Genomic DNA, 26,957 nt, shown 5'->3' with positions numbered 1-26,957 from the left:
TGTGACCTAAAATGAATGAATTGGTATTGAGTGGGGCCTCTAACTCTGTAATTTAATGCTGACAGTAATTAGCTAAGAAGGGGGTGTAATAATGAAAGCCCAGGGCATGGTGTTTATGTGATTTTACCCAGCTGCAATAGACGACACCTTCTTTTTCTGTCTTTTCCATTTACTACCTCTGAAAAGGGAGAAGGTGCAAGTCATAAAAGATCCTGGCTGCTTGACTCTCTGATAAATCTCTGGGCAGTGAAGACCTTGGCTTTAAATTAGCTGTCAGGCATCAGCCATCTCACTCTCCAGCTCTCTCTGGAGTCAGCAACAGTGCAAAGATGTTATAAATGGATTCATATGTCTTGATTAATGCCTCCTTCTGTAAACAGACTTTGAGCATAGAGCCCTGACGTAGGGATGCCCTGTTCTAAAGGTTAATTGTTACATCGATAGCATATTCAAGACATCCTGCTTTTTTTTTTCTTTTTTGCACTTCTGCTCTTTTCTTTTTGAATTTCAAATTTTCTTAGAGTAAATGAGAAAGAGGAGACCTAATAGCAGAATCCACATCTATTGTTAGACACTTCCTATATAAATAAAAGGTCTTTCCTCAACATCCATCTCATAAAACAGGAAATCCTCTGTACGGTTTCAGATTGAAGCCTTTTCTTCTTGGCCCTTAAAAATTGCTTTGGCAGAGAAGGTCCACACCTATGCAACCCCTCTGTGCCTTGAGCTTGGGATAATTTGCTGGATGAAATGGAGCTTTTGCATCAAGTAGTCTAATGCTAGGAGCTCCAAGTATTCGAACTATAACTCAGTGTTACAACCAAACACAGAGAAAACTTTATAGACTTGTTCTTCTCCAACTTCTGCCAGTCTTTATGTTGCCTGAATGTCACTCAGTTACTAGAAGAAAAAATTAAAAAGTGAAATTCAAGGAGATAGAGGGGGGAAAGAGTATGGTAATACATTTTTACTTTATCACAAGCTGTAGTTCAGGGAGGGATTGTTGATAAGAGATTTTTGTCACCTCAATTATTCCCAATGAATTGGAAGCAAATATTCCTTTCAAGTGTGTATTGACACTGTCATTTACTCAGCTTTGTAAAATGTTGACATAAATTAGATGTTTGTTTACTCTATCCCAGATAGGAACAAAAATAAAACACTTTGATAAAAAACAACTATGTAATTACTTCACTATCCTAGAAAATAAGCAATTCTACCTAAGATTAATAGGTTACATTAGTCCGTTTCCAAAAGAAAAAATAGTACGAAAGCAAGACTTATGTGCAAGAAATTGGTTAGGAATTCCAATTAATTCTTGTTACTTTTTCAGAGTCTTTTTATTCCATGTACAGACTATGTTTGCATAATTTAATTTTGATTTCCAGAATATCAATCCTCTCCGTGTTCAAATGAAATAGACAATACATATCCCTAAAATTGAGGGCTTATCCGGCCATTTGCCACTGTGCACCTCCAATTACTGCGTGTTCTTACTCTATGCTACGGTTCTACTTTTGCATTAAAATTCTGCTATAATAAAGAGGCTTCTAATGTAATTTGTGTGAAATCAATAGTCAGTTGATATAAAGATTCACAGTGATCTATCTATTCTCTTGTCCTGTGACAGACTTCCAACAGGAATCCATCATACCAGATAAATTGATCATTGGAACTAGTAATCAGTAGATAGAAAACACACTGGGACACCCCCTTGGAAAAATAAGCACAATCAAGGTAAGCCAAATATAAGAATGGGGAAGAAAGAACATATTTCAGGCCTATAGGAGTAAAGAGTTCAGTTAGAGTCTACCTTCTCACTATTCATTGCACAGTTGTTGAACCTGCTTGAGCAAACAAAAAGAAATTCATGACTCTCTATTGTTTTAACTTGCAAAATATTTGCTAATATAATACAGAATAAAAAGGCAGATCTTGAGATTTTATGTTCATAAAGAATAGTATAGATATGATGAGGTAAGGGTGCATGAGTAGCAACAGGATGAAGGGTTACTTTATAAATAACGTGCTGCAAGGGAAAATACTGGAGAGTGAGATTGACCAAGCTAACATATGTGCACGCACAAAGATGGCATAAGAAATCCTACTATTGTGTATAATTATAATGTACCAGTAAAAATAAATAAATTAATTAAAATAATAGTAATATGTTACACAGGTCCATTTTTACAAGCTTACACTACGGGATATAAGGAAGGAAGGGTGAAACCTGGTGAGCAGAAGGACAACAGACATTTGGCAACTTGCTTATCTCTTTCTCTCTTTAGTATTCTTTGATCTCCTCTGAAGAACTGGTATTTGGTTTATTCCTAAGGTTTCTAATACCATAAAAATTAATCTCTTGCCAATATCCCTCACCAGGTCCAGATCTAAATTAATTATCATCTTGGTATTGGGGATACCACTCAGTGGTACAGCTTACTGGACCCTGAGTTTGATTCCCAGCACCACAAAAAAATAAATAAATAAAATAAAATTGCTTACAATTTCATTGTGGCTACTGAGGCCTAATAGTCCAGCCCAAAGCTCTTCTAAGGAAAAGAAAAGTATATAATTAAAAAGTTGTTAGTATATTCAAAGGTGTTTCCACTATCAATTTCAGATTATTTTCATCACCATTAAAGGAAAATGTGTGTCTATTAGCAGTCACTCCCCATTCCACTCTATTCTCAGCTCTTGGCAACCACTCACCTACTTTAAATCTCAATGGATTTACCCCTATTCTGAACATATGATAAAGTGAAATCATGCCACATGTACCCTTTCGTGGTTGGCTCCCTCGGTTGGCATAACTTCTTCAAGGTTCATCTGTTAGTGCTTCATTCCTTATCAGTGTCAAATTATATTTTTTGTTGTGCCATATTTGGTTTATCCATTCATCAAGTGATGGATATTTGATTGCTTTCACTTCTCAGCTATCATGAACAATAGCGACACAAGCATTGGTGTTCAGGTTTCTGTGTGGACATGTTTTTGATTCTCTTGGGTACATGCCAAGAAATAGATTGCTGAATCATATGTTAACTTTAACATTTTGAGGAACTGCCAAACTGTTGTCCAAAGTGACTGCAGATATTTGCAATCCCATCAGCTCTGTATGAGGTTTGCAATTCATTGCCAACATTTACTATTTTCCTTTATTCTTTTTTTTTTCTTTTTGTGATAATGGAAATCAAACCCAGAATCTAACACATAGTAGATAAGCATGTATCCAATCATTGAACTATATCTCTGGGACCCCTCTTTGTTTTAATTATGCAAATCCTAGTGGGTTGGAAGTGATATCTCATGGTAGGTTTCATCTGAATTTCCTTAATAACTAATAATATTGAGAATCTCTGGATGTGCTTACTGGATGAACATTTGTATACAAGAATTTTTGGAGAGATATCTATTGCTCTAAATTCTTTGACTAATTTTTATTTCAGTTATCATTTTATTTTGAGTGGATAAAGGTCATTTTATATTCTCAACCAAATACATTATCCAGTATCAAGTATATTTTGCAAATATCCCAAACTCTGTTTTCAATTTCTTGAGAGTATTTAAAGCACAAGGTTTTTATTTTAATGCAGTTAAATTTGCTGATTTTTTCCTTTCGTCACTTATACTTTGATGCCATACCTAAAAAAATTAATCTAAGAACACAAATATTTACTCCTATTATTTCTTCTAAAAATTTTACAGTTTTAGCTCTTACTTTTAGGTATTTGATCCTTGTTGAATTGATCTGTGGGATAGAAGTATACAATTGCATTCTTTTACATGTGGATACCTAAGAATACTAAAATATTTTGTTGAAAAAATATTTCTTCTACCACTGAGTTGTAGTGGTACTTTTGTCAAAAAATGAATTAACTATAAAAATGAGAGTTTATTTCTGGATTCTCAAATCAATTATGTTTATCTATATGTATATTCTTAGGCCAGTGCCAAATCATTTGTATTACTAAAATTTTGTAGTTTCTCTGAGGCTCATTGTTCCTCATCCTTTTTGTGTTCATCAAAGTAGAAAATCTCAATACTACCTTCAAGTGAAAAGAGGATGAGAAAAAAGACAAGTTAAAACACTACAAATCTCACTGCCTTATCAACACCTGGCTGTGTTTTTAAATTTTCCTTTAATTATTGAAAGGCTTGGTTAATTGCCAGGTTTCAATAAAGGTTTATTTTTATAAATTTTGCCAATGTTATCCCTATTTTTTCAAAGGAGTGGACTTTCTGAAGTTCTCACTCCATTATTCTGAAAGTACTATCGTGATATATTAAGGGCATCTGACGACTTCTTGACCTTAAGTTACATTATGACATTCTCTCCTGTCCTCTTTGGCTTAGGAGGTATCAAGTCCTGCCACACCTTTGTGATCCCTGATATTTCATTTTATTAATATTATTTTACTGTAGCAAGAATAGAAAGAACAAGTCAAAGACATTCATTTTTAAATCTTATTACTTACAGTGAAAAAGTAAGTGTACAAAAAAGGGAAAAAGGAAAAGGTAAATTCAGGTAGCCCTTCCTCTGCATTAGCTGTGGAAATTTTTTCTTGCCCCCCCCAAAAAAAAGCAGTTTTATTTACCTCACTAATATTCTATTATCAACCCATAAGTGTAATTGAATCAAATATTTTATCTATAATGATACATAACACACAAAATATAAACACTAAGAATATGTGAGGTTAAGTAGGAACACACCTAAACACATGATAAAAGTGAGGGAGTAAGAATAATAGGATAGCTTCCAATGACATGAAAATTAGGTACTTTACATTTTGCATCAGATAATAAAAAGATAGCAGTAAGCCTAACTATTTGATGTTCCCTATATAGATCTTACAACAAAGACAGCACAGTTTAATTTATTGCACACTTGTATAACTTTATTTTTATGTGGCTGTTTTCTAAATAGTATCCTCTTAAACTGGAACAGTATAAAACATAATGTTTTCTGTATGCCAGCACCACCAAGAGCTAGAAAAGAGAGCCTTCCTGACTTTAGATTATTCAATAAGACTAATAGTGCATATGATATGAACAAACAAAGGCAGAATCCATTCCATATCACCTTTTAAGACAGAACAATGTATTTGTTTTGTTGTTATTCAGTTAAGGAAAGATGATATCATCACCAGTGGAGAACACATAAATCAAAATGGTGCTGCCTTAGTATTATGAATGTTTACCTAGATGAATATGTGAATATAGTTTCCTAGAGGAAACAGATACCTGTCATATAGTTAAACCTAACTATATATATTAAAAAGTAAGATATCTTGGTTAAACAATGTAATCATTGTTAATGAGATCTTATTATAATAATTCATACAACTTTAAAATGTCCATATAAAGCATGATAAATGATCTTTTCAAGTTATAGTTCAATCTGCTAAATATAGGACTTGTTTGTCTTATTAGGACTTCTGCTTGTTCATAATGCATTTGCAACTGATTATTTCCTTTTTCAAATTTTAAGTCATAGTTTGTATTGAATATTATTAAGTATGAAATGCTTTTCTACATATTCCACAAACCAAAATAGTGAGATAGAGTCTCTTTCATCAAGGAAACTAAAATGTCTTCTTTTTTATTTTTTATTTTTCAATACTGGGAATTGAACCCAGTTCAATAGTAGCACTCTACTACTGAACTACACTCAGTCCTTTATTTATTTGTTTATTTGTTTGTTTATTCCCTCCCACAAACACGCACATTTTTTATTGGTGCATTATAGTTGTACTTATTGGTGGGATTTGTTGTTACATATTTACACAAGCACACAATATAATTAGGCCAATATCACTCTCCTATATTTCCCCCTACCCCTTCCTCTCAGCCCTTGATCTTTTCCTCTATTCTACTGATCTCCCTTTTATTTTCATGAGATACACCTCTCACCTTTCTTTTTCTTTTTTCTATCTAGCTTTCACATATGAGAGAAAAATATATGATCATTATTGACCTTCCAAGTTTGGCTTTTTTCCTTAATATAATGGTCTCAAGTTCCACCCTTTTTACTGCAAATTACATAATTTTATTCTGTTTTATAGCTAAATAAAACTCCATTGTGTATATATGCTACATTTTCTTTTTCTATCCATCTATGTATGGACACCTAGGCTAGTTCAATAGTTTGGCTGTTGTGAATTGCACCACTCTAAACATGAGTATGCATGTATTGTTCTAGAAAACGGACTCCAGTTCTTTAGAATAAATGTCAAGACATGATACTCCTGGATCATATGGCCGTTCCATGCCTAGTCTTTTGAGAAACTTTCATACTGATTTCCATAGTGGCTGTACTAATGTACAATCCCACCAACAGTGTAAAACAGTGTATTCCTTTTTTCCACATCCTCTCCAGCATTTGTTATTGTTTTCTTGAAGACTGCCATTTTGTCTAGTGTGAAATGAAATCTTACGCAGTTTTGATTTGCATTTCCCTAATTGCTAATGATTTTGAGCATTTTTCATATATTTATTGACCATTTGTATTTTTTTCTTTTGAGAAATGTCTGTTGAATTGATTTTCCCATTTATTAATTGGGTTATTTGCTTCTTGGAGTTGATTTTTTTGAGTTCTTTATATATTTTACATATTAATCCTCTGTCAGAAGAATAATTTTTTTATTGTTGGTTGTTCAAAACATTACATAGTTCTTAATACATCATATTTCACAGTTTGATTCAAGTGGATTATGAACTCCCACTTTTACCCCGTATACAGATTGCTGTATCACATCAGTTACCCTTCCATTGATTGACATATTGCCTTTCTAGTGTCTGATGTATTCTGCTGTCTGTCCTATTCTCTACTATCCTCCCTCCCCTCCCCTCCCCTCCCCTTTTCTCTCTCTACCCCTTGTCAGAAGAATAATTAGAAAAGATTTTTTTCTCCCATTTGGTAGGTTCTTTCTTTACATTTTTAATTGTTTCCTTTGATGTGCAGAAGCTTTTTGATTAGATTTATTAACTAATTTGATTACATTTATTAACTCATGGCATTATTTCATGAGTATTAGTGGTCCCATTGAGAAAGTAGAAGCTTGTGCTTATATGTTGGAGTGTTGACCTTTCATTTAATCTCCAGAGTTTCATAGTTGCTGGTTTAATTTCTAGGAATTTGATCCATTTTGAGTTTATTTTTGTACAGGGTGAGGGATAAGGGTCTACTCTCAATCTTCTACATATGGATAACCAGTTTTTTCTGTATCATTTGTTTAAAAAGCTGTCTTTTCTCCAATATATGGTTTTTTCACCTTTGTCAAAGATCTGATGACTATATCTATGTGGGTTTATCTCTGTGTCTTCTACTCTGTACCATTGGTCTGTGTGTCTGTTCTTATGCCAGCACCATGCCATCTTTGTTACTGTATATCTGTAGTATAATTGGAAAATCAGGCATTGGGATGACTCCAGCATTGTTTTGTTTTGTTTTAGCTTAGGATTCTGGGTTTTTTATTCTTCCAAAATAATTTTAAGACTTTATTTTTTCTAGTTCTGTGAAGAATGTCATTGGTATTTTGAGAGGGATGGCATTGAATTTGTATGTAATTTTTTGGTAGTGTGGCCATTTTAACAATATTGATTCTGCCTATCCATGAACATGGGAGGTCTTACCATCTTCCTGTGCCTTTTTTATTTCTTCTGTGTTGTATAGTTTTCATGTTAGAGGTCTTTCACCTTCTTATTTAGATTTACTCCTAGGGGATTTTTGTTGTTTTGTTGTTGATGTTTTGTTTTTTGAATCTATTGTGAATGCAATTGTTTTATGATTTCTTTCTCAGAAGATTAGTTTTTGGTATACAGGAATGCTTTGATTCTTGTATGTTGATTTTGTAAAGTGTGACTTTGCTGAATTTGTTTATAAGCTCTAGCAGTCTTTTGGTGAACTTTTTTTAAAATCTAAGTATAAGATTGTGTCATCCAAAAACAGTGATAATTTGGGGCTGGGGATGTGGCTCAAGTGGTAGCGCGCTCGCCTGGCATGCGTGCGACCGGGGTTCAATCCTCAGCACCATATACCAACAAAGATGTTGTGTCCGCCGAGAACTGAAAAATAAATATTAAAAAAAAATTCTCTCTCTCTCTCTCTCTCCTCTCTCACTCTCTCTTTAAAAAAAAAACAGTGATAATTTGACTTCTTCCTTTTTTATTTTTATGTCTTTTCTTGTCTAATTGCTCTGGCTGGAATTTCTAGCACTATTTTAAATCGGAGTGGTGAGAGTGAAGATCTTTGTCTTATTCCAGATTTTAAGGGAAATTTTTTCAGTTTTTCCTCCTTTACTATGAAGTTGGTTTTGTATTTTTCATAAATGAACTTTATGATATTGATGTAGGTTCCTTCCATCCCTAGTTTCATCAGTCACTTTTATCATGAATGAATGCTGAATTTTGTTAAAGATTTTCTCTGATTCTATTGAGATGACTAAGTGATTTTTGTCCTTAATTCTATTTATATGATAAATTACCTTTATTGATTTGTGCATTTGAAACCATTCTTGCATCTCTAGGATAAAACCAACTTTGTAGTGGTGTACAGTCTTCTTAATATGCTGTTGAATACACCTTGTTAATATTTCATTAAGGATTTTTGCATCTAAGTTGTTCAGGGATACTGATCTGTAGTTTTCTTTCCTTAATGTGTCCTTATTTGATTTTAATATAGCAGATTTATTTACTTATTTGTTTATTTATTTATTTTTGAGACAGAGTCTAAGTTGCCCAGTCCAGTGTTGAATGTGGAATTCTCCACCCTCCACCTCCTGAACAACTGGGATTACTGGTGTGCACCACCAGATCTGGATAAGAAAACTAAAATTTCAATATGAAAAGAGGATGGAAGCAGTGGAGAGGGAGAGAGTATTCTGTGTTTTACCATTTACACAAAAATCTTAAGGTATTGGTTAAGGAGAGTTGTATCAAAAAACAAAAACAAAACAGTTCTGCTCTCCAATTTTAAAAATGAATTCTTATCTGGTTATCAATTATAGCCTTGATAAGTTAACCATTCCTGAGGATATATTTCAGATACTCATTATTTAAACGTGCATACCTAGTTATTGAGTATAACTTTCACTCAAGCACTCCCAGTAAATACTGTAAATCACTAAAGGAGACGGAACTCTAAGTCCACAGAGGGTATTTCCAAAGAAGTGGTACAAAGATAAAAGTCTTTTTGCAAATGTTTCTTGGAAGAATAGAATTTCATTTGTAACACAGGATTCTTTCCTGCACCTAGAAAAAAATGACGAGGAAAATATTCACATATAGAGAAGTGAGATCTCTAGAACCAGATGCTATTTAAATAAAGTGCGCTCCCATGTAAAATACAAAATATTCTTTTTGCTTTTTGACTACCAGGTAGAACTATAACAACTGAAAAGAAAGAGAGAAAAATTAAAGTGAAAAAGAAAAGGAAAGATTTACAGGGACAATAATGCCAGCAAGATGGTGTAATAGAAAAACCTAGACTCTCCTTTCCCAAAAAACATACTGATTCAGCAATGATTGACAGGTAAATTCCCTTTATAAAAAATCCAAGAACTAATTAAAGGCTCTTGCACTTGAGGCAAATGCAAAACCAGACACACCAAATCTGGGAGAGAACCCCTATCCCCATTTCAGTGCCAGATGATCAGGAAGAGACTCTCTGTTCCCAGCAGAGGAAAGGGTATTTTGGTTCACACATTTAGTACCCCAACTTTTCCAAGAAGGACTCTCTGGAGGACCGGCTGCTATATTGCCAGTCTTAGAGCTCCAGTGGGATCAGCACTGTCTTGACATATGGCAGATTACAGAATTGGTGGATTGGACAAATAAACACCATATATTACACCCTCCCCTTAGTCCACAGAGCAAATGGATGAAAAAAAAAAAATCTCATTCTTTCAGCACAGAGACACTATGTGAAAAATCCAAAATTTTCCCAGGGGTGGAAAGAGTTGATTCTTGTATTAAATGCTCCCAGTTTCTCTAAAACCATCCAAGGAACTGGCATTTTTACTGCAAGTCTTGGAGCTCTGATGGGACTGATGAGGTCTTGTCATGATAGATACAGCAGTTTAGTCTAATAGACACAGTAGAGCAAACAGGAAAAAAAAAAATCTCAAACTGTTTGATTTTCACTGTGTAGGTAAAGAACTGATAGACTCTCTGGTGGGGACTTCTTCCATTTAAAACCAGTTCAGGAACATGGGGTAAGGTGACTACATTGTCAAATGTACAAACACCAGCACAGAGAGAGTCAAGGAAAATGAAAAATCAAGCAAAGACGTTCCAAGCAAAGGAACAAGATAAATCTCCAGAAATTGACATAAACAAAATGGAGTTATAGGACTCAGCCAGCAAAGAATTCAAAATAACTGTCAAAGGTCAAGAAAAAAACATTAGGACAAAGGAAGAATTTCAACAAATAGATTAAAAATATATCAAAAAGTACCTATAAAGTGGATGTTGATCCAAAGTGGGGAGAGTAGGGAAGAATGAAGGAACTTTCGATTGTGCAGAGGGGAGTGAGGGGAGGGGTGGGGCTGTGGGGATGGGAGGGACAGCAGAATGAGACAGATATTATTACCCTGTGTACACATATGAATACACTACTGGAGCGACACTGTACCATGTACAGCCAGAGAAATGAGAAGTTATGCTCCATTTGTGTATAAGTGTCAAAACGCATTCTACTGTCACATATGACTGATAAGAATAAAAAATCTTTAAAAGAAAAATTACCCATGAGAAATCATAGTAACTGAACCCAAAAATTCACTTGAGAGGACGAACACCAGAAGAAAAGGATCAGCAAACTGAAAGACAAGTCCCTGGAAATAATTCAGTCAGAGAAGTCAAAAAGAAAAAGTGAAGAACGTATAAGGGACTTGTAGATCAACATCAAGCAGAAAGGTATCTGTGTCTGTGTCTGAGGAGCCGCCGCCGGAGCCGCGGATGGTTTGCTGAGCCCGTTACTGCTCCTGGCCAAGACTCTTGCTACCTGCGCCCCCCGCAACGCGTCTCTGTTGGTCAGGAACGTGGCCGACGACACCAGGTCTGAAGATTTACGGCGTGAATTTGGTGGCTATGGTCCTATAGTCGATGTGTATGTTCCACTTGATGTCTACACTCGATGGCCAAGAGGATTTGCTCATGTTTCATTTGAGGATGTTCGTGATGCTGAAGATGCTTTACATAATTTGGACAGAAAATGGATTTGTGGACGTCAAACCGAAATACAGTTTGCACCGGGAGATCGAAAGACACCAAATCAAATGAAAGCCAAAGAAGGGAGGAATGTGTACAGTTCTTGGCGCTATGATGATTATGACAGATACAGACGTTCTAGAAGACCAAGTTATGGAAGGAGGAGGTCAAGAAGTCGGTCTTTTGATGACAACTCTAGAAGATCTTATATAGTCCTAGAAATAGACCGACTGGAAGACCACGGAGTAGCCGAAGCCATTCCGACAATGATAGATTCAAACACCGAAATCCATCTTTTTCAAGATCTAAATCCAATTCAAGATCACGGTCCAAGTCCCAGCCCAAGAAAGAAATGAAGGCTAAATCACGTTCTAGGTCTGCATCTCACACCAAAACTAGAGGCACTTGTAAAACAGATTCCAAAACACATCATAAGTCTGGCTCAAGATATGAAAAGGAATCAAGGAAAAAAGAACCACCTAGATCCAAATCTCAGTCAAGATCACAGTCTAGGTCTAGGTCAAAATCTAGATCAAGGTCTTGGACTAGTCCTAAGTCCAGTGGCCACTGATAGTATAAACCATGATAATTTTTAGGCATGTACATCATTCATTTACTCGTAGTTTGGTATACTTAAATTATCGGGAATACAATGTTGCAATGATGCCTAAAAAACACTTGTTAGTTTTCCCTGTACCAGGCAATGGTTATAATTAAAATGATATGCTGTTGAGAAGCCACTCTTAAGAGTCCAGTTTGTTTAATGTTATGGGCAGCTACCAATTTGTGGTGTCTCTGTATATTTTTGTAAAGATTCTTATTTTTTTATGCTTGAAGTATTTGGTGGAAAGATGTTGGTTGACCATAATTTGCAACGTTGTCTTATTAAAAATAAACTTTCATATCCATATTTGGTAGAACTGTTAACCTAGAAATGTAGCTTGCTAATAAGATGGAATGATACAAAAGTGAAGTTGTAGCCACAGTACAACACTGACTGCTCAGACACATTTAGGTTCAGGGTGGACCTTTATGTCTTGTCAAAATGTCTAGGCCCGTGATAATAGTTTATTGATGATACAGTGTGGAATAGTACTTTTGTTAACCCCTTTGTCTTGGGGAATGATGCCAACTTGGTTAAGTAACATTTTCAGGGAGATTAAGTTTTTGACTGAAACATGGAGCCTTCACTGCTTTTTTTTTTTTTTTTTTTTTTTTTTTTTTGTCCTTTCTGGTTTCTATGAAGGTTTGGAACATGAAAACATCAGAAAAGCTCCCCTGAAAATTTGAGCAGGTCAATGATGACAAATAATTTTTAAGGGGAAAAGAATGTTCTTAATATAGTTACTCTAAAATTTAAGAGGCATTGTTGCTTAGTTTTCTTACTGCTGTTAAGTGCAAGTAAATTGTTTCAAAGTAGGGGTGTGTATGTGTGTATGTACACGTGCGTGTATATAGCATAAAAGAATGAATTTTGATGCTTAGAGCCCTCGTCTTGTGCATTTGTATCAGAATTAGCTTACCTCTTTATGAGGGAGGCTTGCTCTTCACACCTCAGTTTGTTTAATGTGAGGCAAATTGAAAGAGAACACTCCCATTCTAGGCAGATGATTCTGTGGTGCCATGAAATTTAAAATAATTTTGGAAAATGGGTTAGTTTTAAGCAAGAGCCACCTCTTGAGTTTTTGATTATCAATGTCATACGTGACTAAAAATGGATAAGTAATATCATTAACTATTTATAATTTCTAGTATTTCTCTGAATGATCATTTGGAGGCAATTAAAAGTGACTTGAAATGTCCAGTCTCATTTCAGAGTAAAAAGCTAGCATCTTTTAAAATCTCAGATTGCTTGCTTGCTTGCAGAAGTAAGAAGTATTGTGGGGAAACAATTCCTTTAGAGGATTATTTTCTTCAACATTGGTTTTAGAAATCTAGGCCTAGCCTGTAAAGAACAAAAGAGATGGTTTTTAAATACTGTTTGTGGAATGTGTTTAAAGGATTGATTCTACAACCTTTGTATATTTGATAGTATTTCTAACTTTCATTTCTTTACTGTTTGCAGTTAATGTTCATGTTCTGCTATGCAATCATTTATATGCACGTTTCTTTAATTTTTTTAGGTTTTCCTGGATGTATAGTTTAAACAACAAAAAGTCTATTTAAAACTGTAGCAGTTCTAACAAAGAGGAAAGTTGTGGGGTTAAACTTTGTATTTTCTTTCTTATAGAAGCTTCTAAAAAGGTATTTTTATATGTTCTTTTTAACAAATATTGTGTACAACCTTTAAAAACATCAATGTTTGGATCAAAACAAGACCCAGCATATTTTCTGCTTGCAGTAAATTAAGCAAACATGCTATAATAAAAACAAAATAAAAGGAAAAAACATCAAGCAGATAAATATACGCATTACAATAATTCAAAAAGATGGATGAAAGAAAAGACTAGAAAGTTTAATCAAAGAATTATGATTGAGCCAGATCTCGTGGTGCATACATATAATCTCAGCTACTTGAGAGGCTGAAACAGGACGATTGAAAATCTGAAGCCAGCCTGGGCAAATTAACAAGACCCTGTGTTAAAATGAAAAATAAAAATGAATGGTTGAATATTTCCCAAATCTGGGAAAGAAATGAACATACAGATCCAAGAAGTCCAAAGGACAACAAGTTAAAGAACCCAAATAAATGTACACCATGACACATTACAATCAAACTCTCAAAGTCCAACAAAAATTTGAAAGGAACAATAGCAATATATTTTCTTACTTAATAGAAAATATCTATAAGACTGAGTAGGTTTCTAAGCAGAAACCTTGCAAGCCAGGAGAAAACAGTATGAGACATTCAAAGTGCTAAGATAAAATTCTGCCCATCCAAAATACTATCTTTCCAAAAAATACAGGTGTGATAAAGACTTTTTTAAACAAACAAAAAATGTGGAAATCCATTACCATTCTACTTGTAGACATGGTGGCATATACCTGTAATCCCAGCAACTTGGGTGGATTGCAAGTTCAAGGCCAACCTTGGCAACTTAGCAAGACCTCGTCCCAAAACAAAAAAATTAAATGAACTGTGAAGGTAGCATCACGGTAGAGCACCCTTGGGTTCAATCTAGAGTACTACCAAAAAAAAAAAATTAGAAAGAAAGAAATGTAAGAAATAAAGAAATTTTAGAGGGAATTCTTTAAGTTTAAATGTAACACTAAACAACAATGCAATACTGTAAGAAAATATGAAACCCATTGGTAAAGGGAAATACCTGAACAATTACAAACTATTACATTGCTGTAATTATGGTAGGTAGAGAACATTTAATTCTAACATAGAAGCTAAAAGACAAAAGTGTTAAAAATTGCTATCACATTTTTAAAGATACATAATTTGAATACATGAAAATTATGACAATAACATAAATTGAAGGAGGAAGAAGTTGCAGTGTATAATTTATGTGCACAATTGAACTTTAGTTGTTTATTACTAGCTTAAAATAGACTTTTATAATTATATTTTACATAAGCGCCATGATCATAAAACAAAGTATTATAAAAATCACTATTATGGTTTAGATATTAAGTATCCCCCAAAAGCTTATGTGTCAGACAATGCAAGAAATTTCAGAGGTGAAATCAATGTGTTTTGAGAAGCCCTAACCTAATTTGTGCATTAATCCACTGATATAGATTAAATGGGTGGTAACTAAAGTCAGGTAGGTTATAGCTGGAAGAAGTAGATCACAGGAGGAGTGCCTTTGGGATTTGTATATTGCCCATGGTGAGCAGAGCTCACGCCCTCTGCTACCTGGTTGTCCTGTCCTGAGATGCTTCCTTGTGCCATGCCCCCTACCATGATGTTCTGTCTCACCTCAGGCTCATAGCTGTAGATTCAGCTACCTATGTACCAAACCTCTAAAACTGTGAGTCAAAATAAACTTTCCTTCTCTAGTTGTTTTGGTCACAATGACAAAAAAGAAAGAAAGAAAGAGAGAGAGAGAGAGAGAGAGAGAGAGAGAGAGAGAGAGAGAGAGAGAGGAAAGGAAAGGAAAGGAAAGGAAGGGGGGGAGGGAAAGAAAACTGACTAAATCAGGGAGAAAGAAATCAAAGGGAGAAAGAAATCAAAGCATTTCAATACCAAAAATCAACAAAATGCAAAGGAAGTCAGCAAGAGAGGAAAAGACAGACAAAAGAACCATAAGATTAATAGAAAACAACCAACAAAATATCAATAATAAATCCTTCCTTATCAATAATTGCTTTCAATGCAGATGGATTGAAATTCTCCCCCTACTAAAAAAAACAGCACAGAATGGCTGAATGGATTAAAAACAAGACCAAAAAAATTGAAAATTAAAAAACACATTTTTATCTAAACAAAGAAAAGCTCAGCACCAAATTGCTTTACTGGTGAATTCTGCCAAATATTTAAAGAAGAATTAATGCAAATACTACCCAAACTCCTCCCCCAAAACAAAAAAAGGTGTAAGACTTTTAAACTTATTCTAAGAGAGCAGCATCACTCTTTTACTAAGATGAACAAAGATACCACCAAAAAATATATATATATATATATAGATAGATATATAGATATACTTGCAAACTAAATCAAACAGCACATTAAAAGGTCTACACCATGACCAAATGGGATTTGTCCTTGAGATAAAATGATAGTTAACATATAAAGATCTACTAATATGATGCACTGTATTAACAGAATAAAGAATAAAAAACTGCATAATAGTTGAGGTACTCAACCACTCAAGGCCACAAGATACACAAAGGGCATCTTCCTTCAAGGTTGATGATCATTTTAATTTAAAATTTTCATTGTGAAATAAAAATGAATCATGTTATTGATTCTAAAGATGTGGAAAATGCATCTGACAAAATTCAACACATTGTCATGGCAAAAACTATGAACATGCTAGAAATAGAAGGAAAGTACTTCAACATAATTAAGACCATATGTAACAATCCCACAGCTAACATCATACTCAACAGTGAAAAACTGGTAGATTTTCCCTTATGATGAGGATCAAGGCAAGGATGCTGACTCTCATCACTTCTATTCAACATAACACTGAAGGTCCTTGCAAAACAATTAGAAAAAAAGCGATGGAACAAAAGGCATTCAAATCAGAACAGAAGAAGTAAAATTGTCCTTGTTTGCAGATGACAGGATGTATCTATTAGCTTTCCATTGCGGTGACCAGAAATCTGACAGGAATGACTTAGAAGAGGAAAGGCTTATTTTGGCTCACAGTTTCAGAGGTTCAGTCCATTGGGTGGCCAATCTCGTATCTCTGAGGCTGAGGTAAGGCCAAACATCGAGGAGAAGGATGTAGCAAAGGAAGGCTGCTCGGGACCTATTATTCAGAAAGCAGAGAGAGAGGAGGAAGGGGCTACAGGAAAATGGATCTTTCCAGGGTATGTCCCCCAGTGACTCACCTCCTCCAGCCATGCCCAGTTACCACCCAGTCTATTTAAACTAGGATGGACTGATTAGGTTACAGTTCCCATAATCCAATCATTTCACCTCTGAATATTCCTGAATAAACAGGAGCATTTGGGGGATACCTCATATCCAAAACATAACATGTGATCTTTTATATAGAAAACCCTGAAGACTCACCAAAAAATGTGTTAGAATTAATAAATGAATGTAGTAAACTGCATGACACAAAACCAACATTCAAAAACCTGTTGTGTTTTAACAAACTATCTGAAAAGAAAATTAGGAAAATAATCCTAGTTTACAATAACATCAAAACTAATAAAATACTTCAGGAGTAAACTTTCTTAAAAGGTAAAAGACTTGTATACTGAAAATGACAAAAATGATGAAATTAATTAGACACAAATAAATGGAAAGATATCCCATGTTCATAAACTGGAAGGCAGTATTGTTAAAATTCCACAAGCAAAATACTTATTAAAATTCCAATAATACTTTTACAGAAATGAAAAAATAATAATTCTATACTTCCCTTGGAACTACAAAATACCACAAATATTGAAATAAATCTTGAGAGAAAAGAACAAAACCAGAAGTCATCACAATTCTGACTTCAAAAGCATATTAAAAGCCACACTATTCAAAACAGTTTTGTACTAGCATAAAGACAAATAAAGAGGACCATGAAGCAGCATAGAGAGCTCCATAATAAATACTCCTATACACAGTCAATTGATCTTCAACAAAGGCTTTGAGAACACACAACAGGGAAAGGACAATCTCTTCAAAAAAAAATGATATGGGAAAACTGGATACAACATGCAAAGTAATGAAATTGAACCCCTATCTTATGCCCCAAAATCAACTCAAAATTGATTAAAGGATAAAACATGAGACCTGAAACTAAAACTTCTTAGAAGAACCTATAGGGAAAAAAATTTCTTGACATTGGTCTCCTTGACAATAATTTTTTATATGACATTAAAAGCACAGGCAACAACAACAAAAACAAACAAGTAATACTACATCAAACTGAAACCAGCAAAGGAAATAACCAACAGAATGAGAAGGCAATCCAAGAAATATTTGTGAATCATATACCTGATGAGGGGTTAATCTCCAAAATAGGTAAGAAAATTCTAGTATTCAATAACAAAATAATAATAAACAAATGTTTAAATGGGCAAAGGACTTGCATAGGTATTTCTGCAGAGGAATTGCAATGGCTAACAGGTATTTGATGTCATTAATCATCAGGAAATGCAAATCAAAACCCCAAAAATACCACTTCATGGCTGGTGCTGTGGCTCAGCAGTAATGCACTTGTCTGGCATGTGTGAGGCACTGGGTTCAATTCTCAGCACCACATGTAAATAAACAAAATAAAGCTCTATCAACAACTAAAAAAAATTTGGAAAAAAAATACCACTTCATATCTGTTAGGATGTTAAAGAAATGATAAGTGTTGAGAAGGATGTGGAGAAATAATTGGAATCCATGCACACTGTTGGTAGAAAAGCAAAATGGTGCAGCCACTGTGGCAAAATGTATCAATGCACCTCAAAAAATTAAAAATACAACAACCATACGATCCAGCAATTCAATCTCACTTCTGGGCATTTATTCAAAAGAATTGAAATCAGGATCTCTAAGAGATATTAGACAAGTTCATTGTAACATTGTTCATAATAGCCAAGATGGGGTATGACACCCACTAAATGTCCATCAACTAACAGATAAAGAAAACACGTGATACACATACATTGGAAACTATTTCGCCTTTTAAGAGAAGAAAATTCTGCAAATAGTGAAAACATAGATGGATTTTTGAGGACATTATGCCACGTGGAATAAACCAGTCACGGAAAGATAAGTACGTCAAGATTCCACTTATACGAGTTACTTAAATTAGTCAAATCTATAAATTCAAGGAGTGGAATACTGGTTTCCAGAAACATGAGGGTAGATGATGCTATTTTGTCTGGAAAGATCTCTAGTTTTCAGTCAGATGAATCTAACGCAACACTTTTTTGAATAGTACCAAAGCCATCCAATACAATTCCTTTCTGGTTCAATTCCACTAATTTTACATCAAGAACGGAAAAAAAAAAATTCTCCCAAATTCTTCAGCTGAATACAGTGAATGAATTTGGACTATTTACCAATAGAGCTGACTAAGTTTTACAAGTTAACCCATCCTTATCCCTAAACCAGCATGGACAACCAAGAAGAAAGATCAAGCGGACAATAGAGCCTTTCCATCTCACTAGCTATTGCCCAGCGTACTCCTGGCTCTGATTTGACCCTTGCTTTTTATTTCTCCAACTGCTCAAAAGACTAAGGAGCTTTATAAGTGCAAAAGAATAGGGGGAAAAACAAAAAGTACAATTCAATATATCTTGTAAGTCTTCATTTCTATTGCTTTGTCTTATCTGCTTACAATATATTGTTTATTCATTGGTTTATATGTATTTGTACAAGACATCCCATGATACACTTTAGTTCATGCTTTCCTGATATGAGAACTTAATATAAGGAAGCATAATTCAATAGCTTTTTCCCCCAAAGATGCCTTAGGAAAAATATTAGATTCTGAGAGTTGCACTCTTTATATCTCTATTTTTCAAAACTACTAGTACACTGCAAAATCAACCTTACTCTTTCCTGGCTATCTCTTGAAATGGAGAGAAATCCACCACACCATATACATCTTCACCAAAGGAACAACTCATCTCAGAGGGCAGAAAGCCTTTGGTTTTATTTGCATCTGTCTAATTTGACTTATGCAGATTTGTGTCCCCTCCTACCATAACATTTTAATAAGTGTTTACATATTACCACTCCCCTAAGACTCAGCTGATAAAATTCTGTCTTGGAACTAATTATCCTTCAAGACAATCTTACTCTCCATGGATGCTGAGGTGAAAACATCAAATCCTGAAGCTTGTATGGGTTCAGAGCTCCTCCTTGTGGATTCTATAGGAAACACTGCAGCTTCCTAAACAAATAATCTAAGTGGTACCTTTGTAAAAATATCCTTAAATTTAGAAAATGTGTGCAAAATGGAAATATCTACTTAGTGTCTAAATTGTACTGACCAAATAATTATTCAGTAACTGTAGTATTTAATTTTGTATTAGATTCCCGAAGGTTTTGCTCACATGCTACCATACTGGAAACTGGGGTTGGCTTTATGTGCTGGGGATTTGAAGCCTTGGCTCAGAAGCAGTCCTGATCCCTGCAGCCACCCTTGCTACCATTTCTCTGTTACTGAGCTCCCAATTCCCAGGTGCTCTTGGTTCCACCCAACCTTCCACCCCAGCCCCTTTCACACCTACTGCTGCCATCCTCCACCCCAATGGGGGTCTGGGTGAACTTGTGAAGAAATTTCAGGGTCAGGAATACAAGAGCCCAAAACCCCCATCTCAGGGAGGGCAGTACAGGGGCCTTTGCCTTTCAGGGCTGGCACCTCCACAGAAGAGTTAGTAGGAAACTTGGCCAGGGCTATCTCTCACCCACCCTTGAGCCAGGTGACTAGAGCATCTCAGGGAGGAGGCTGCCATCCCTTGAGGCTCATCTGTCCACTGTTGGTTAAGGCAGTGGTCCCATAGGAAAGGAGATCAGTTTTTCTGGGTGGTTTGGTACTGGTGGCAGGAGGACCCTGGAAGCCCATGGGTTTGTACACAAGTCACAGGTTGGGGACAGACACCTATGAGAATCTGCCTCTAGGAAGAGCTATATTAAGTAGCAAATAAAGGACAATATGACAGGTCAAGGGAAACTGAGGAAAAGAGGGGAAACTTTTACATTCTTACTACCTTCAGTGACAGCTTTTTTTATTTTTAATAAAGGACCCACATTTTTATCTTCTATTGGGTTCACCAAGTGAGGCCATCAGTCTGATTATATGCTTTAATAAATGTTTCAAATTTTTTCCAAAATTCATCTTTTTCCTGTTAAATTATTTGTCTAATTAGACAGAGAAAAGCTGTTTATAGATCAAGAACAAACGATTTATTACCAGCCAATCCACAGGATGTGGTTTATAACTCAACCCTTCAGCATGTAACTCCTGCTTCTGAAACCACTTTTGTAGTTCTATTGTGTTTTTATTTTTATTTACAATTTTGAGGTACTGGAGATTAAACCCAACAGCTTTATGCCTCTGAACTACATCCCCAGCACCCCTCCCAAGTTTGTGTGTGTGTGTGTGTGTGTGTGTGTGTGTGTGTGTGTGTGAAAGAGAGAATGAGAGAGTGAGACACACACACACTAAGTTCCCCAGGCTGGCCTTGAACTTGGGATCCTCCTAACTCAGCCTCCCAAGTAACTGGAATTACAGGTACAAAGCTCACCTTTGTAGTTTTTGATAAAATATTTTATGGGGTAGAACCAGTTGCATCTAAAGAAGCCACCACACAAACACATTTAGGAAGCTTAATTCTTTCTCAAAATGTTTGCTATTATGAATCCTCATCTATATGCAAACAAAATTCTTAGCACTGACTGGAGATACAATAATTGTTCAAGGCCAAATAGCCTACATTTCCTTCTAAATAATTAAGAAAGTTTTAGAAAAGGTATGAAAGGTGTGGATTAAAGCCAGGGAGATGAGGTCATGTTTCTAGAGTATTATGGAAAAGAAATATTAGAGAATATTTGAAGAATGGCTTACAGATAAAATAAGGGACAGATTTCTAGGAGGTGCAGGGAGAACAGGGAATTGATACTGACAAAATTCTGGCTGCATCTAAAGCACTGGCAATAAAGAGTGAAACAGGGAGACGCTGACGGATTTAAGAGATTAAAACGACAATCTCAGTGACAAGATGGCTGGCATTGCATTTAGTACTGAATTAAGGGGAAGGAGATTCATGAAGAGAAAATGATGCATGGTGTAACACTAATGGAATGCAGTAAGACTGACATCTAAAGTCACTATAGGAGGCCCGTTTCATTGGTATATAGTCACGTTCTATATATACATCCATGTGTATGTATGCACATGTGTGTATATGTGGGAGGGTATACAACCTGCTATTATATATACGTTATATAAATAATAGGTTAGAAAGGACCGGGAACTGGAGACGTAACTTACTTTATGTAAGAAATGGAAGATCCCTATCTGATCAATGTAATCCAGGATTTTAGGGACCCAGTGAAAGGAGTGGAGTAAATATATTATAGGCCATTCTGAGATGACTACTAAATGAACAGGAGTGCCTTGGAGACACTGAGGAAGGAAACTTCAAGGAAAATGCTGAGCTGGAGAGAGTTCAGGACCCTAGCATTAAACCTGGTGACGTTCCACGTGTAAATGAACCAGGTTAGGGGAGGCCCCTACATTACAGGGGCCTCAGCTTGTCCTGAGGCATTCCTGCCTGGATTCCTTTGGAATGAAGGACATCATCCACGTCCAGAAGCTCTACCTCTCTACTGGTGGCCTGTGCTGAGGATTTTGGCCTTTGCACCATAAACCTTTCTTTGAACACACAATCACTCACAATTGGCAAATAAATAAAATGATCTTTATAAGATCAAAAAAAGATCAAAAAAAACTAAAAGTAGAAAAATCATAAATCTCCCCTTTTTCTCCCCTGAGTTCTTAAAGTTCCCCTTAAATACGTTGTTTAATCTAATTATTTTAGTATTTTAGCAAGGAATGGAGAGCACCCGAACACACTGGACATGTTAGTCACGTAAACCTTTGCCAAAGCTCACAGTTCAATTGGAATGAGCTCCAGGCAATGTCTGATGAAACATACGTGTAAGTTTTGGTCATACATCATCATTACAATGCCTATGGGTATGCTGTCTACGTATGACTCTACAAAATTCAAGTCATGTGAAATTACTAGCATAATTGATTCCAGCTTCCTTGAGTCTCAGTTTCTTTTTGTGTTTTTAGAATATTATATTTTACTGCACAAACTTTTGATTTCATTACTAGTAGAATTTTTCTTGATGTTTCTGAACTTCTGGAAGTTACCTGACCTGTGAGTTAATTGAGAAGTTGACATCAGTCTAGTCCCTCAACCTTTGAATTGCACTGGGGAGGGGCATACTAAGAAAAAGGATTCTTACTTAACCACTTCAATTCTCAACCCCACTTGCTACAGAAAGTTGTAAGTCTATTGTTCTGTACTTTAAAGGTGTTATTTTCTAATAAGTTTGGGGAAACTGAATATTCTCTTATTTGTAGTCACCTTCTAAATACTTGTGTAGCTAAATGGAAGGATAATCATGGATTCTGTTCAAGGTTATCTACCTTGTTGAATTTTTTTAAGGAAGAGAAGAAAAAGCTTAGCTTTGCCAGATTGTCCTATCTGAAAACATGACTTAAAGTAAGGTTTCTGAACATTTTTGTTTTATGGACCCCTTTGGTGGCCCCATATGAAACTTATGAACCCTTGTCACAATAACATCTCCAAAAACATAAAGCAAAATGTATAGGATTTTAAATCATGCATTATACTGAAATACAGTAATTAACTGTTTATAAATTATTATAAGTAATGCAATTATTTCCTTATTAATATACTAATAAGCAAATTCAGCAGACTCTAATAACCACCATGATTTTAAAGAATGGTGAACAAGAAAGACACTTCTAGATGGCTGCAACAAAAGTGACAATATGACATGAAAATATCTGTGGTTTCTGATGATGTCAAAAACATAGGAACTAGAGCCAGGTGCTCACCTGTAATCCCAGTGGCTCAGGAGGCTGAGACAGGAGGATTGCTAGTTTAAAGGCAGCCTCAGCAATGGCAAGGTGCTAAGCAACTCAGTGACACCCTGTCTCTAAATAAAATAAAAAATAAGGCTGGGGATGTGGCTCAGTGGTTGAGTGCCCCTGAGTTCAATCCCCAGGACCCCCCCAAAAAAGAATAGGAACTAATAATGCTCCTTTGGTTTTTTGGCTACATTTGCAATTAAAGGAAATGCTGAACTTTCATTAGATGTAATTTTCACACTCAAAGTTCTTGAACCCCAGTTTTCTGTCTGTGAACACCCCAGAGGTTCATGAAGCAGGTTAACCTCCTAAGTAGAGGAATTTAAGAACTTAAAGAAACAATTAGTATTAGCTTACTTATTCTAACATTATATCACTTATAGTATCTTTCCCACCACTTAAATAATTGCAGTGATTTAGTACTGATAAATATAATTTCTGCTTTTAATACAAGTATTAGAATCAGCCTTCCATTCAAGCCTTTGAATTTCCCACATGTTCATTATTTGGTAACTTGGATATTGGTGTTATAAGGAAACTATGAAGTGAATCCTATATGAAGCAGGTTCATCTTGAATTACTTCCAAGAATACTTAAGTATCAAAAAGCTTGCTTCCTAGTGGCTCTAAGGTGGATCCAAAGCATAAAATCCATGGAAAATATTACAAGGAGGCTTCCATGTAGCTGTTCCACTAAATCAAATCTGCTTCTAATTGCATAGTGAATAATGTTTAGACTTTCCCAGATTAGTGGTTGATTTCCTGGCAAAACTTTGTAAACACCAAATGTCAATAAATTGCCATCCATAAAGCAGGAAATTTCAAATGCATACCAAATGTAATTCTCTTTTCATAAACACAAAAATGTTTTTTCTGAAAGGAGTTTAGTTTTCAAGTACAGTGTGTTGTGGTTCACAATTTTCCATGCACACAAACTACTAGAAGTGCTAATTGATTACCTTACTCATTTGTTTTGCAATAACTTTATCATAAATCTTAATGGTGTCAATTTACTTCCTCTACTGTAGACCAAGTTACACTATTAATCAAGCTGGCATAGGTTGAGTTGAGAAATAAAATATTTCAGTGAGCAATTGTTTAATGGAGAAGAAAATTTGTATTGTTCCAAGTATGATCACTTATGTAATAGTACCATCTAGTGGAGTCTCTTACATAAAACAGGAAAACAGCATACCAAGCTCTGTTGGAAAAGTACTTATCTTGTAATAAAAACCTTTTGTTATATGTATATTTAGTAGAATTCTTTCATTCTCAACAGAAGTATTCATCCAAACATTCTGGGGACAAAATATCCGAAAAGAACTTGAGAGCACACAGCTCTCCAAACGGTGAAACTTTAAGCATTGAGATGAGCCAGGCACCATAGTTCAATGCCTGCAATTCCAGTGGCTCAGGAGGCTGAGGCAGAAGGATCACAGGTTTGAATCCAGCTTCATCAACTTAGGGAGGCCCTAGGCAAACTTAGCAAGACCCTGCCTCAAAATAAAAAGGTCTGGGGATGTAGCTTAGTGGTTAAGTGCCCCTGGGTTCAATCCTTGGTACCAAAAATTAAAAAATTTAAAAATAAAAAACTGAGCTAATGACCAGTCTGAGGATATAAAGTAGATCTATGTCACTATTAAGTCTTACTAAGTTCCTCTTATCCACACTATAGTACAAAGTATTTCAAAAAATCAATATCCTAACAGCTATGATTACAGGACACTGAAATGAATGGCCAAATAAGGCTACAGATATATTCATGATATAACACTTCATTGAGCAACCCATGTGACTTGCATGATCTTAGGGAGTCAAATATTAATGAGATAAAGTCCATGACCTCAAGGAGTTCCAAATATCATCGTAAAGAAAAATAAACAAAATTACAAACAAATGTAACCAAAGAGATCTATAAAGGACAGAGCATTAGCTGGGCATGGTGGTACAAACCTGTAGTTTCAGTGACTTAAGAGGCTGAGGCACAAGGATTGAAAGTTCAAGATAAGCTTAGTGAGGCTCTAAGCAAATTAGTGAGAACCTGTCTCAAAATAAAAAGTAAAAAAGAGGTTGGCGATGTGGCTCAGTGGTTAAATGTCCCTGGTGCAATTCCAGTTATATATACATATATATATATATATATATATTTGACAAGAGGAATATATATACATATATATATATATATATATATATATATATACCATAAGGTACACATTCTCTCTAACAGAAGATCAAGTTAGCACTCCTAGAGTTCGATTCTCAGCACTGCATATAAATAAATGAATAAAATAAAGGTCTATCAACATCTAAAAAAATTTTAAAAAACAATAATACTTCACAAAATAAGAAGTCTCCATGCATTGTGAATTCAGGATTCAATTAATTGAATTAATTCAATTAAGGTTAATTCAGCAATCAATTCAGCAATTCAGTGATGTCATCAAAAGTGAAGTACACCTGTAATCCCAATTACTCAGGAAGCCAAGGCAGGAGGATCATAAGTTCAAGGCCAGCCTGGGAAACATAACAACACCTCAAAAGTGGGGGGAGGGGGATAAATTATGAAAGACATCAGTGGGAGCTATCTGCTCTGGCATAGAAGAGTATTTTTCCACTAACATTGTTCAGAATGGCTGGCACATGGCAACGATGAAAAGCAGGATCTACTTTTAGTCAGTTTTATTTTTCTTTTTAAATTCTCTATAGACATTGCAGTTCCTTATTGCTTTCATTATCCAGCATCTAATAGTGAAGAAGAAAATGAATAAACAGAATTTTCCTGTTAATTCAAACAAGAATGGGAACGGAAGACAGCCATCTTTAATTGATAGTGCCTATTTTACATATCCTGGTGGACAGACATGCAAAGAATCCTTACTAATTGTTGGGGACCGCAAATCAAGTCAAGATGGCACCTGGCAGTTTGCCAGGAGGAGTGGTTTGTGAGGCAATGCCACTGAGCCATTAAGATGGTAGAGATTCCTTATTGGCTGATTGCTGTAACTGGATGATGCTAATTGAGTCAAGCTGTGTGTAATCAGTTAGGTATATATACCTCTGCTGTTTTGCAATAAAGGGGCTCCTGCTACCTTGGGTGCCGGCTACCTTGAGTTCCCAGTTAGTTCCCGCTGAGTTTCCCAGCAATAAAGCAGTTCTCGCTTCAGCCTTCAAGTTGCTTGTCACCTCCTGGTTATTCTGCCCAGCCAGACTGCAGCAACTAATAATGGGGAGAGTCCTTTGGTGAGCCACTTGTCACTCTGTGGGTCTGCTTGCTGGGGAGATCGCTCTTGTTCTTTGTTCTCTTGGGCTTCTGGTTTTATCCTCTGAGATTGCATCTTTATCCACCGTCTTCATGACTACAAGAGATGAGCTGGAAAGAATGTCTTCCTGGATAGTGCACATCTTTAGCAGCTTAACACATTCTGTATCCATTCCTAATCCAATCATCAGACAAGAAACGTGATTACTGATGATTGGTTTAAGAAGCAAATGACCATCTGGAGCAAAGGGTGTAACATCCCATAAGTTGGGACTTAATAGAAGGGAAGAA

The 26,957-nt window shown here is 35.5% G+C and overlaps 1 pseudogene; it reads left to right on the top strand.

Moving 5' to 3' along the window:
* LOC113175023 (serine/arginine-rich splicing factor 10 pseudogene) overlaps nucleotides 1-11,808 on the top strand; it is a 43,413-nt pseudogene extending 31,605 nt beyond the window's left edge.
* Nucleotides 11,809-26,957: the final 15,149 nt, after the last annotated feature.

This window comes from Urocitellus parryii, chromosome 12 (genome assembly GCF_045843805.1).
Source record: "Urocitellus parryii isolate mUroPar1 chromosome 12, mUroPar1.hap1, whole genome shotgun sequence".
Taxonomy (NCBI): domain Eukaryota; kingdom Metazoa; phylum Chordata; class Mammalia; order Rodentia; family Sciuridae; genus Urocitellus; species Urocitellus parryii.
The sequence above is the reverse complement of the archived record's forward strand: the minus strand, read 5'-3'. Positions and strand labels throughout refer to the sequence as shown.